Here is a 13,439-nt window from a genome sequence, read left to right on the forward strand (position 1 = left end):
ATCCTCACTTACCTGCCTGCTGCAGATGCATCTTTCTATGACAGTATCGGTAGAAGTGACCACCGTATAGTCCTTGTGGAGACAAAGATAGAAGATACTCTCCATCGTGTGGTGCAGCAGTACCACTCAGCGAAATGGGATAGACTCCGAACAGATGTAGCAACTCAAGGCATCCATGAGGCGCTGTGGGCCATCAGCAGCAGCAGAATTGTATGCAACCGCATGACCTGGGGTATCTCCCACTCTACCATTACCACCAAGCCAGGGGATCAACCTTGGTTCAATGAAGAGTGCAAGAGGGCATGCCAGGAACAATACCAGGCATACCGAAAAATGAGGTGTCAACCTGGTGAAACTACAGCACAGGACTACTTGTGTGTCAAACAGCATACGCAGCAATTAATAGACAGAGCTAAGCGATTTCACAAAGAACACTATCATCATAGAATTTACAGTGCAGAAGGAGGCCATTCGGCCCATCGAATCTGCACCGGCCCTTGAAAAGAGCACCCTACCCAAGCCCACACCTCCACCGCATCCCCATAACCCAGTAACCCCACCCAACACTAAGAGCAATTTTGGACACTAAGGGCAATTTAGCATGTCCAATCCACCTAACCTGCACATCTTTGGATTGTGGGAGGAAACTGGAGCACCCGGAGGAAACCCATGCACACACTGGGAGGACATGAAGACTCCGTACAGACAGTGATCCAAGCCGGGAATCGAACCTGGGACCCTGGAGCTGTGAAGCAATTGTGCTAACCACTATGCTACCGTGCTGCCCTAGCATCAAATATAAACTCTGTAGCCCTGCCACATCCAGCCGAGAATGATGGTGGACAATTGAACAACTTACTGGAGGAGGAGGCTCCACAAATATCCCCATCCTCAATGATGGAGGTGCCCAGCACATATGTGCAAAAGACAAGGCTGAGGCATTCGCAACAATCTTCAGCTAGAAGTGCCGAGTGGTTGATCTATCTCGGTATCCTCTGGAGATCCCCAACATCACAGATGTCACACTCCACGTGACATCAAGTACCGAGGTGGGCCTTTTGAACAGCCCGCCTCCACATTCAGGAGCCCCTATAGCTGCCTTCGAACTTCTTCCCAGATCAGCTGGCCCGACTACAGCTCTCATCTGCACCCAGACCCCAGAAATAAAGAGTCTGCCTTCGCAGGCACTTTCTCCTGAGGTGGCTGGGCCGAGCCAGGAATTTTTCCAACTCCCCCCACCCACCTCGAGGATGAAAATTGGAGCAGTAATGCCAGCATTAGCGTCTATTAGTTTTTTAAAAAAAATAATTTTTATTGAAAAATTTTGAATTTATACAACAGCGAACCATAATAAAATACCAAAAATAACAATAATATTAGCAATCATAAACATTCGCCCCACCTCCATGAACAACACAGCATATTAACAACAACGCAAATTAACACAATATTAAGTTACATAATAGAAACTACAACAAGGAGTTGTACCTTACCCCCCCTCCCCGGGTTGCTGCTGCTATTGACCAAGTTACCTATCTTTGAGCCAGGAAGTCCAGAAAAGGCTGCCATCGTTTATAGAACCCTTGTACTGATCCTCTCAGGGCAAATTTGACCCTTTCCAATTTTATAAATCCCACCATGTCACTGATCCAGGTCTCCACACTTGGGGGCCTCGCATCCTTCCACTGCAGCAAGATCCTTCGTCGGGCTACTAGGGACGCAAAGGCCAGGACACCGGCCTCTTTCGCCTCCTGCACTCCCGGCTCTACCGCAACTCCAAAAATCGCGAGGCCCCACCCTGGTTTGACCCTGGAGCCAACCACCCTCGACACCGTCCCCGCCACCCCCTTCCAGAATTCTTCCAGTGCTGGGCATGCCCAGAACATATGGGCGTGGTTCGCTGGACTCCCCGAACATCTGGTGCACCTGTCCTCACCCCCAAAGAACCTACTCAACCTAGTCCCGGACATGTGGGCCCGGTGCAGCACCTTAAATTGGATGAGACTAAGCCTCGCAATTAGCGTCTATTAATTGAGGGGAAAATAACAGGGAATAAAATTCACATTCTGCCTGATTGTACAGTTAGAAAATATAATGTGCAGAAGATAGGAGGGTTCTTTGGTGATATAACGCTGCTAATTCTCTAAGCTTTAATCAACGTTAAATATTTCAGGGAACCCAATTGCTGGGAATTCTTTTGCTGTTCATTACTGCCCTGAATGAAATTTCAAATTGAACAGACTTTGGAGATCTCCATTTTCCCTAGGTTCTGTCACTGAATTCAATTACTGTGCAATTTGCTCAGAAGAAGCAGTTGTACCGAGACCCCCAAACGCTGTGGAAACAGGACATGACTCAGTCCTGCAAATGTCTCATTTTCCCCGATCTGAGCAACGGCGAGTTCCAGAGATCCTGGGATCAAACACTATGCAGTGCTTTGTTGAGCTACTGTGTATGTGCACACAGAAATGCCCCAATGACAACATCTAGTTATTTTTTAAATTCACTCAATCCGATTGTGTTCTCAAAATTAAATTAACCAGAGGACTGACTGTCCGGTGTTGCATTTCAGCAAGCCAACAATTCAGTGTCATCTAAGTACTAAATGGAAAAGCTTACAAGATGGAATTTAATGAACACTCCACTCATGACATTAATGTTTTTGTAGTGCCCTCCATGGTTATTTATTCATCCTGAGTTTCATCGAATCAGATAGGTCAAGGTGCCTGTTCTATGTATTTAAAATTTTAGTCCCATTCTCCTGCCTTTTCTACTTAACGCTGTAGATGTTGCAGTTTATAATATTTATCCATCATCCTTTTGGAATGCATTTCAGATCACAACAACTCACTGCTTAAAGAATTTCTCCTCCTCTCCACCCTCATCCCTCTAGAATTTTTCAAAGCGGCATTATCAGTGTTCAAAATGCATCCAAAATTGTTTTCCTGACCCCAGATCCACCTCCAGTGCGAGAGCCTCATTGTCCGGCAGCTTTCGAACATTGACTGCCATTGCTGCCTCTTGTCAGCTACCTAGCAAGTTCAGCAATGTAAGGACCAGATGGATGTAGGTGGTGAGTCCCTTCACACCTACCCGAGGACCCTCTGCAATCAGGGACCCTCTGCCCCTTTCCACCCCCTTCCTATGAGGTCTCTGACCTCACCCATCCCCCAATCCCGCCAAATAGTAGCAAACTCCATGCACCCTCACAGACTCCAATCTCCCCACTGCTTCAACAGCACCCCTCCAGCCCCACTCCATATAGGGGATCAATCCCTCCTAATCCCAGGCTTCCCATCTCCATTATCCTTTGGAGCTAACCAAAAGCAACTAAGTTCTTGGAAGTCAAAGCACTTAGCCGCTTCTGATGTGGTGAGGGGCAGTCAAACATATTAGGAGTCTTCATAAACAATGTTAGCATCAAAGCAGAGTAATGGAGATGCATTCAAGCATGAAGGGAAAGATGGATCAATAATTCACTAAGCAGCTGTCTCTGGAGTAATAAAACTGTCAATCACTGGCTAATGCAATTTATTGCTGTGTGAAACTGAATGCACAATTTGCATTTCAAAGGCTGTCAAGGGATTTGAAGCCCTTTGAAGTATACATGCCTTTGGAGGAAGCCTCTGACACTTGTAACAGCTGCTGCTTAAAATACTTTTGCCTGATGCAGCAACTGTTAGGGAAAGGTAAGTGAAAATGTGATTTTTAAACCTACTGCCTGAACAACTCTTCAGATTTCAAGGAGGGGTGACCGATTGGGGTCTCTGTTGGGGGGTCTCTGTTGGGGGTCTCTGATGGGAATGTCTGATGAGGTCAGTGAGTGTGGCGGTCGAGCGGGGGCAGAGTTTGCATTATGGGGAGAAGTTCCGATGGACTTTGGGGGCCACCTCCATCATGACCTATGCGGGGTCCACCACGTAAGGGCAATGCTTCAGAATACTTGAACCAATTCACACCTGTATGAATTCCGGCTGAGAGGACTGGTGCATCACGGATGAGCTGGAGAATCAGGTTTCCGACCTGTTAATTGGATGCAAATGGCTGCAATGCACTGATGTGCATGTTGCTGCTAGCGTGGGCATGTGGTTCACTGCCAGCAGTGGCGGGGGACCGGGCGCTGATCCCATTTTCCGGCCGATGCTTCATTATCCACCGAATCAGGAAACCGGCTACTGATGGCGGGGAATGGATATTCCACCCCCAGTAGTTCCATTTTAAGGTTCACAAGACCAATTCAGACAATTCCTTCCTTTAGGGAAATAAATCTGCCATCCTTACCTGATCTTGCCGAGATGTTACTTGAGACCTACAGCAATGTGGTTGACTCTGAACTGCCCACTGAAATGGCCTAGCAAGCCGCTCAGTTCATGGGTACATATAGAGATGGGCAACAAATGATGTCCTTGCCAGCGATGCCTGCGTCCCATGAAAGAGTAAGGAAACTGGGACAGTGGAAGGCCGACAATTGTTCTCCATGCCATTGGAGAATGGGTGGGTGTAGTGTCGTCCAGGGTTCATGTTCCACAGGCACATTTCTGAGTCAGGATAATTGGCATTTATGATGCCAAGTACAGACTTTATTTAATTTGCAATACAGAAAAAATAGAGACTGGCATCTTCAATGCTTTGTGGTTCCTTCCTTCCAACGGCCACCGTCAATTCTGAATAAATGCAACCAGTACAGCCCATTCCAAAGTGTCCATGGTTCATAGTTGCTGAAGCTGGAGGATTTTTTAAAAAAAAGTGTTTTTCGTCTACTTCTGCAAATATTGTCCTGTTCCTTTTGGGAACCATAAACTCGGAGAAGGGAAATATCTCCGCACCGTTGTTTACAGCTTGGCCTGGCTTTCCTTCACCATTATTGACACTTCCTGTTTTACTTGAGATAAGTTCATGATTAATTGCACTCTGCGTTGTGCTTTCACCAGCAATATTTTAGTACCCGTAAAAGGCCCAACTGATAACGTCGTAAATTAAGTGTGAAGATACTTTTATGCTGAAACCTTGCTGTTCACCAAATCATCTGAAGGTCAAACAGTGGCATTCTCCACTGTCACTGCAACAGATTTCTCACTTATTTATTTGAACAATTTCTACTGTTGCCTAAGGGGCGTAAAGAAATTGATTTTCTGATAATCAAGTGTGAATTATTAAGTTTATGGCAAGGGTATTCACAACCTGAAATGTCTGGTGTGCCAGCATATCAGTTGGAGGTTATTTTTCCCGCCTTATTCTTTCACGGGATGTGAGCATCGCTGGAAAAGTCCATATTTGTTGCCCATTCCTAATTGCCCTGGAGCAAAGTGGTTTGCCAAGCCATTCAAGGGTCAACCACATTGCTATGGATTTGGAGTCACACGTAGGTCAAACCAGGTGAGGACGTCAGATGTCCTTCCCTAAAGGACATTAGTCAACCAGATAGGTTTTTACAACAATCGATGTTCACCCGCTTTATATTCCAGATGTGTTAATGAAAGTTGAACCAATGTCCCCAGAGCATTGTCCTGGGCCTCTAGATTGCTAGACGAGGAACATTACCACTATGTCACCAAATGGACAACAATGGGGCCTTGCAACTGCAACCAATTAGCAGTGCCCCGATCAAACAGATACTGGACAGGTCTGTTTGATAGGCAAAATGCTGTGAATTACCCAGTAACCATCCATACCCCACTCCAAAACAAGTTCACATGGGATAATTTGATGGTACAGGAACAGTTGTCCTGGTGTGAATTCACCACCTTCCCCCCCCGCAAACTTCACAAGAGAACAAGAAAGGTGAAGTCAATCTTTAATGGTCACACAAATCAGACAGTTGGGAATCAGCAGCTCATGTTACACCACCCTCCGTGTTCTCTTGTATTGAAGTCAGGGCAAAAGATTCTTCAGCAGAGTGTAAAATGGACCATCATTCCTACCTGTTTTGCCATAGATCGATTCACCCATTAAAAAATCCCAAATGCAAATCACTGAATCATCAACTGGGTGCATGACGAGTTAGGTACTGGCCTCTCACCTCAAAATGTCAGTCCAAGCCAGATTAATGAGAAGGGAGTCTTCTCTGGGTGCTGACTGTAATGTTTGATTTGGTCTTGAAACAAGAGTGTTCCTCTGTCACAGGGCTTTGTTGCTGTCTGTTGCGTTGGTGCAAAGTGATGTTTGGTGTGTGTAAACAGGCAGCAGTGCACTCGTGGCCCTGATTTTCACAGAATCCAAATTCAGAAATAGTGGCTGTGATACTATTTTGGGATTCCTGCTCTGATTCATAGCTCCTCTACTTTTCACTGGAACAGGACAAGTTTGTAAATAGTCAGCCTGCACTCTGCGATCCCAATTTGGCCAGCTCCATTGCAGGGGTGAGCTACTCCTAGCTACCCTGAGTTTCCATGGATTCTGGCCGGCTTCCCCAGGACCCATAGTCCACAGCTCCTCAGAGGATACATAAACCATAGCTTGAAGAACCTCTTGAAACACAAATTAAACACATATGTATCCCCATATCCCTTCCATGCCCCCAATGCCCCTCTTTTCCAACTCATGCAAGCTTATACTCCCACCGATCCCATGGCTCCTTTGAGCCCCATGCCAACTCATGACCCCCACCCACCTTCATGGTCCCTTGTCCCCCCCCATCTCAACTCGTGCCAATTTATGGCCGTTCCATGTCCATTCACGTGCTATGTATGGAACCAATGAGCGATATGGTAACAACGGCATATGTAACTTGTCAGGAAAAAACATCCATTCTTTCCTTTGAAAAAAAAAGCTGTTCCTTCAACGCTATAAAAGTGGTAATCAGGTAAACCATTAAAATATTATTAGCAGAGTCTTCAAACTCTGAACATTAAATTAACCTTATGCGAACAAACTTTGAAACAGTGACATAATAGATCACAGAAAGAACAACTTATTAAAACTACTAAAGTTGTTAGTTAAGCACCGTCAATAGCTCTCTCCAGTTGTCAAAACAGCACCCTCCACAGAAATAATCCTTTTATGAATCTGGGCTCTCAGCCAAGCGTACATAATGAGGTCAAGTGGAAGAACTCTTTCGTTGACACTGGATGGCCTCATTATGCATGCTTGACTGAGAGCTAAGGCTCACAAAATAATTATTACATTATTTATGTCCATATACAGAAAGAACTGAACAACATTTTCCTGGAATTTATTTTTCTTTGTGCCATAGGTTCAAATGAAAATATGACCATCCTGTGAGCACACCGCACCAACCTCCACCCACCCTACTTCATCTTACCCTGTCAACCTATCCTTCCATTGCACTTAGAATCATAGAATTCTTACAGCGAAGAAAGAGGCCATTCAGCCCATCAAGTCTGGTCTGAACCAACCCTCTGAAAGAGCACCCTATCTAGGCCCACTTCCCCGTAACCCCACCTAGCCTACACATCCCTGGACACTGAGGGACAATTTAGCATGGCCAGTCCACCTAACCTGCACATCTTTGGGCAGTGCGAGGAAACCGGAGCTCCCGGAAGAAACCCACGCAGGGAGTCACCAGAGACCGAAATTGAACCTGGGTCCCTGGTTCCACTGTACCACCGTGCTGTTTCCCTGTAAATACTACTCACCATGTGGTATCACGTTCCACTTTCTCACTAACTGAGTTTTAAAAAAATTCTGACTGCCTTATTTAACTTATTAAGGATTATCTTATATTTATCTTATACTTGAGCAGTGCTGAAAAAAAATGGGTCATAATGTAACTAATTTACACTAGCTGGAAGCTACATAGAAGCATGTGCAGGGATCTGTCCACAGAAGAACAAACCAAAGCGGGGGGGGGGGGGGGGGGGGGGGGGTTGAATTGCTCCCTGGTGCTTTCACCATGGTGAATTAAGACCAATCAGGGTTGACTTCCAAACCAATCAGCAGCCCTTTTTTACTTGCTGTATTAATTGTCTTTCCCTTTGAAATTTGGATGTCTTGCATCTGCCCCGAAGATTGCAAGACGAAAAGCTTCAACAGCATGTCTCTTTTTCCAGCAACACTCAAGTCCTAACACTCAAAGGGGCAGCACGGTAGCATTGTGGATAGCACAATCGCTTCACAGCTCCAGGGTCCCAGGTTCGATTCCGGCTTGGGTCACTGTCTGTGTGGAGTCTGCACATCCTCCCCGTGTGTGCGTGGGTTTCCTCCGGGTGCTCCGGTTTCCTCCCACAGTCCAAAGATGTGCAGGTTAGGTGGATTGGCCATGATAAATTGCCCTTAGTGTCCAAAATTAGTGTTGGGCGGGGTTACTGGGTTATGGGGATAGGGTGGAGGTGTTAACCTTGGGTAGGATGCTCTTTCCAGGAGCCGGTGCAGACTCGATGGGCCGAATGGCCTCCTTCTGCACTGTAAATTCTATGATAATGTTCTATCTATGAAATGACTATTTATGTTAGATTTATGCGGGCCCCCGCTAATCACGTTCATATGTTTTGGTCCTGTCCAAAGCTGGAGGACTACTGGAAGGAGATTTTTAGGGTAATCTCTAAAGTGGTGCTTGTGAAACTAGACCCGGGTCCCCGGGAGGCCATATTCGGGGTGTCGGACCAGCCGGAGTTGGAAACGGGTGCGGAGGCAGATGCTGTAGCCTTCGCCTTGTTGATCGCCTGAAGGCGGATCCTGTTGGGATGGAGAGCGGCCTCTCCACCCTGTGCCCTGGTGTGGCGGGGGGACCTGTTGGAATTCTTGACTCTTGAGAAGGTTAAGTTTGAACTGAGGGGAAGCTTGGAGGGGTGCTACAATTCATGGGAGTTATTCATTACACACTTTCAAGAACTGGATAACATCGAACATTAGTTGGGGGAGGTGGTTGAGAGGGTTGGGGGGAGGGGGACTGTGTGTGTTAATGGTGAATATGGGTGATCCCTGATTCGTTTTTGTCATTTGTTTATGTGAACATGCGGGCTAATGTTTGGGGTTTGGTGGGAGGATGAGATCGTTGTTATTGATATGGGAATTGACATATTTGTTACTGATTATTGTTTATTGTTGGTGGGTGTAAATTTGGGAGAAAATGTGAAAGAAGAGAATAAAAATATTTTAAAAAAAGATTTATGACCCCCACATGTGGAAAGGTCTTCTCCATGTCTACCCCACTGACCCAGTAACTCTAAACTTTCTCTTTCCTTGAGAGAAAAAAACCCCATCCTATTCAATCGTTCTTCATAGCCGTACCCTTGAAATTCTGGAATCACCTTTGTAAATCCTTTGTGACAATAAAATCAGAGTTAGCACAAAATCATCCAATATGGAGTGAGACTAAAAGTTTTACAAACGTAAATCTGCCATCTATTATCCTGTATATTTCTCATGGACATGGGCATTAAATTGAGCCAGTGTGAGGACAGTATTAATTTGTACCCAAGGACTGAGTTGTCAATCGTAGTCAATGTCTATTAAGGGTAATTAAGCATAAATCCTCATACGTTGTATAATAAATAGCATTGCACTTCATTGTGCCAGAATACCACTTAACAGATGCAGCAATGAGAAGCAGATTCAGAGGGGATGCCGAGTGTGCTGCTGTTGTCACGACTCACCCAGTCAGACACTTGCAATGCTGACCTGACCCTGCCTACCATTGTGGGAGTTGAAGGGTGTCAAGTACTGTATGCAATAATCAACAAAGCATTCTTGTTGGTAACATGTAGCATGGGGAAATGTTCAAATTGGAATTCCTATAGTTTAGAAGGAGGCCATTCGGCCCATTGAGTATGCGCTGACTCTCTAAAAGAGCACCCTACCTAGCCCTACTCCCCTATCCTCTCCCCGTAACCCGACCTAGCCTGAAAATCCTTGGCCACTGAGGGTCAATGTAGCATGGCCAATCCATCTAACCTGCACATCTTTTGGACTGTGGGAGGAAACCAGAGTATCTGGAGAAAACCCACGCAGGCACGGGGAGAACGTGCAAACTCCACACAGACGGTTGACCAAGGCTAGAATTGAACCCGCGTCCCTGGCGTTGTGAGGCAGCAGTGCTAACCAGTGTGCCACCATATCAGCACAAAATTCTACAAGTGTTCTTCACAAGTAGTCTCGTAGCTGCTTAATCAACTCGACTTTGCAAAATCAATAAAAGACTCCCAATTGAAAAAGAACCAACAACGCCAATGTTTTGTTATGCTCTTGACGTAGCATAAACTGCTTCCTTGATGTGCACGCTAACAAAGGAAGGTTCAGACTTGGAGATAGCTTTAACATATTTATTAAACTGTTAACAATTCTCCTACTTGGATTCGACTCTCCTGTTAATCCTGCTATAGCTACTCAGACTGACGAACCAGTCTGCTACAATCCAGGTGGTGGGTGTGATGTGTTTCAAATCAACCCTGTGTCTGTACTCACTGAGTGTCTCCACTGGAAAGAGGAAGATCATGTGTTCTGTTCCTTTTATATGGGTTGGTGTAATGCCCTCCTGTGGTGGTGTCATCTCTGTGTACCGTGAATGCCCATTGGTCATGTCCTATCTTATTGGCCTATTGGTTGAGTGTCTGTGTGTCATGTCTCTGGTGCTCCCTCTAGTGTCTATCTAGTTTACATGTATTTACATTAACCCCTTCTGTATTTACAGTGATGCATATCACCACCCCCAGTTGGTAAAGTGAGAGTGGTGCACTAAGCATCGTAATGATTTAGCTCAGCTTCATTTCAAAAATACTAGAATTTTAAACTTCTAACTAGTTTTACCAGATCTGGATTTAAAAAAAAATAATCTTTATTGTCACAAGAAGGCTTACATTAACACTGCAATGAAGCTACTGTGAAAAGCCCCTAGTCGCCACATTCTGGCGCCTGTTCGGGTACACAGAGGGAGAATTCAGAATATCCAATTCACCTTGCAGCACATCGTTTGTGGGAGGAAACCCACGCAGACACAGGGAGAACGTGCAGACTCCACACACACAGTGACCCAAGCCGGGAATTGAACCTGGGACCTTGGAGCTGTGAAGCAATAGTGCTAACCACTATGCTGCCATGCTGCCCGGGGACTTTCAGGCCATTATTGCCATTTATTTTCTGACTGATCTTTTCACTCTTTCATGTGTTAGTTGATAACCTGAAGGCAAAAAAAAGAATTTCAGAAGGGGTAAACTTTGTCCCAACAGCAGGGCAGAAGCCTTGCCTGATGGATTCGATGAAAATTTTTGAAGAGGCAAATAAAGTAATGAAAGGGAAGCATCGATCCCATGGAGGCTATGTGAAATTCCAGAAGACATTTGACAAAATCCCTCATCAGAGACTGCTAGCTGAGGTTGAAGCTCACGGAATTGAAGGCAAAATTATTGACCTAGTTCAGAAATTGGCTGAGTGACAAGAAACAGAGAGTCGAGATCGTGGGCAGCTACTCTAATTGGTGGATATAGCGAGTGGTGTCCCACAATGCTCAGTATTGAGGCCTCAGTTATTTGCCATATTTATCAATCGCTCAAATGATTGGGATAGAGAGTAATACACCAAGTTCCTCACTCTAAAAGTTATGGATAAAGTAGACGTGGAGCTGATGCTTCCTCTTGTGGGACATTCTAAAATGAGACGTCATAATCTTAGAATAAGAGGGAGCAAATTCGAAACATATTTGAGGAAAAACTACTTTTCTCAAAGGGTTGTGAACCTGTGGAATTCGCTACCACGGAGTGTGGTGGATGCTGGGACAGTGAGTCAATTTAAAGAGGAGTTAGATAGACTTTTAAGTTGTAAGTGGAGTTGAGGCCATGATGGGATCAGCCAAGATCGCATTGAGTGTGTTAGGCTCGGGAGGCTAAATTGCCTACTCCTGCTCCTAGGTCATGTGTTCTAGGGAGGAGATGCTCTGGCTGATTTTGCAAACCAGCTCTAGGCCTGTAACATTGTAGGTAGCAGATGAGGAACGTATCAGGCATGATAGAATGGCAGAGCAGACTCGATGGGCCGAATGGCCTAATTCTGCTCCTATATCTTATGAACTTATAAAGATCAGTGGCATTGTAAGTAGCTGAGATAGAAACATTAAACTACAAAGATAATAATAGCTTAAGCAAAAGGGCAGAACCTGTGGCAACTGGATTTCAATGCAGGTAAATGTTAAGTAATTCACTTAAGACTTAAAAAGGGATAGAATCAAAAACTTTCTAAATAGTGAAAAGCTAGAATTCCAAAGAGGCACGGGGGTCCAGACAGCCAGATCATTAAAATGTCTTGAATTGGCATAAAAAAAAATCAAAGTGGAATATTGAACCTTTATGTCCAAAGGACTAGAATACAACAGATTAGAAGTCATGTTTCAACCATACAAAGTCCTGCTTAGACCACACCTGGAATACTGTGAGCCTTTCTGTGGACCACACCGTGGCCAGGATATATTAGCCTTATCATAGATTTAGCAGAATGATATCTGCACTCCGAGGGGTAAGTCACAGGACGAGATTACACAAATGAGGTATTTCCTGAAATTCAGAAGGTGGTTTGATCAAAGTTTTCAAATTCACACAGGGAACAAGCAGGGTAGTTAGAGACAAACTACAAGGAGTATTGTTGCAGGTGTGTCGTTTGTGGACAGTTTTCTATAATTCCTGCCAATTGAATGCAGCTGTGTAAAATCAGCGTCAGTAAACCAGGCCTGGGGCATGCCTTTTATCAGCCTCAAGACCCACCTCTGCGCCCAACACCATTTCCGCAACACTTCCATGCTGCTCCATCAGGTGGCAGCCCCGATTCCAGCCCATCCCCGAGTCAGCACCATGAAATGACAGTGGACAGGCAGTCAGGAGGCGGGACCACATTGGGAGCTTGCCCGAATCCCGATTCCCACCCTAACTATGGAAATCCAGCCCCATGTGTTTACGTGCGTATGTGTGTGTGTGACTGTCCATGTGCGTTCAGGCGTGTGTAATTCAGCATGTTCAAATAGCCAACCAATCTGCCATTTCAACATCCCGCCCTGTTTGATTTTAATGGCACCTTGTTCCACTCTTTCCACCTACTCTGCCACATGAAATATAGTTGGCATGGTGGAGGGAGGGGGGGTGGGGTGGATTCCCACCCAAAGATTTTATTCTTCTGATTATCGCTCCCTCTGTTTCGCTTGGTGGACAGGGCTTTTGACACTTCCAGGATGTTCTAAATTTCTTCTCAGTCAATGGAGTATTTTATCAAATGGTAGTCACTAATGTGGTGGCCTTGGGGTGCAGTGGCTAGGGTCCAGGTCCATTTTACTGTCTGGACCATGAAAGTCGTGTTGGTATTGTGATCAAACATAGCAAGTAGTAAGTGTTTCTGGGTCAACCACGCTGGAGAAAGCAATGGAAAACCACTGCAGTAATTTACCAAGAATAACCATGGGCCAATCCAAGGGAACTCCATGGTCGTCAATGCATTCTGAGTATATGGCTCCTGAAGGAGGAGGATTGACACGTAGGAAATCTATACACCTCAAACCCCCACAA

The 13,439-nt window shown here is 45.3% G+C and overlaps 1 protein-coding gene across 2 annotated transcripts in view; it reads left to right on the forward strand.

The window, feature by feature from the left end:
- Positions 1-13,439, forward strand: part of enox1 (ecto-NOX disulfide-thiol exchanger 1) — a 370,497-nt gene that overhangs the window by 56,316 nt on the left and 300,742 nt on the right. The gene's annotated exons all lie outside the window — the stretch shown is intronic.

Source organism: Scyliorhinus canicula, chromosome 7 (assembly GCF_902713615.1).
Source record: "Scyliorhinus canicula chromosome 7, sScyCan1.1, whole genome shotgun sequence".
Lineage (NCBI taxonomy): Eukaryota > Metazoa > Chordata > Chondrichthyes > Carcharhiniformes > Scyliorhinidae > Scyliorhinus > Scyliorhinus canicula.